The sequence below is a fragment of the Hordeum vulgare genome, chromosome 4H, assembly GCF_904849725.1.
Source record: "Hordeum vulgare subsp. vulgare chromosome 4H, MorexV3_pseudomolecules_assembly, whole genome shotgun sequence".
Lineage (NCBI taxonomy): Eukaryota > Viridiplantae > Streptophyta > Magnoliopsida > Poales > Poaceae > Hordeum > Hordeum vulgare.
This window is the reverse complement of record NC_058521.1, coordinates 548,077,827-548,078,557: the sequence shown is the minus strand read 5'-3', so window position 1 is coordinate 548,078,557 and position 731 is coordinate 548,077,827. Positions and strand designations below refer to the sequence as shown.

Genomic DNA, 731 nt, shown 5'->3' with positions numbered 1-731 from the left:
CAGGATTGCTTATACCAGCGTGTTCTTATCGTGGCAGGCGCTCGTCGGCTCGTGTGCTTAAACACTTAAACTGGATTAGAAGGTGCAAAGAGGAAGCACCAAGAAACGAAGATATTAGGTGAGAGATACTTACCTGGGAAGAGTTTTCTTCGATGTGCTGAAAGTTGGAACTTGGACCTAGTGACCTGCTCCTGTAAATCAACATTTTAGGGCTGTGTGGATGCTGTCGCCAGCAGGGTCCGTCCTGGACATGGAATTCAGAGTTCCGAACTAACCCTTATCCTTGATTAAACTGGAAACTTTGATCTATGCTAGATCGCGCTGCTGCCTTATGTCGTCAAGAAAAAATTGAAGTTAAGAACATAAACATAAAATTAGCGGGGATAGCTCAGTTGGGAGAGCGTCAGACTGAAGATTTGAAGGTCGCGTGTTCGATCCACGCTCACCGCACGATATTTTTTTAAACCCTCGGCTCAGCCTTCAAAAGAGAAAATGTAATCCTATGTAACCCATCCCATCCCAGCCCACAACAGCAACAAGTGGGCTTTGTCCGCTTCTAGCGATGTGAATCTTAGGATCACCGCACAATTTTTCTTATTTGGAAACCCTCGGCCCAGCCTTTAAAAGAGAAAATGCAATCCTTTGTAACACATCCCAGCCCAGAGTAGCAACACGGTCGAAATCACTAGTTACTGAATACACCTTTCAATGATTACTTCCACCTTCTCAGA

General features: G+C 45.0%; 1 non-coding gene across 1 annotated transcript; it reads left to right on the top strand.

Moving 5' to 3' along the window:
- The first annotated feature begins 377 nt into the window (after positions 1-377).
- On the top strand, positions 378-450 carry TRNAF-GAA. Its single transcript has one exon. It is a non-coding gene; the product is annotated as a tRNA-Phe (tRNA).
- Positions 451-731: the final 281 nt, after the last annotated feature.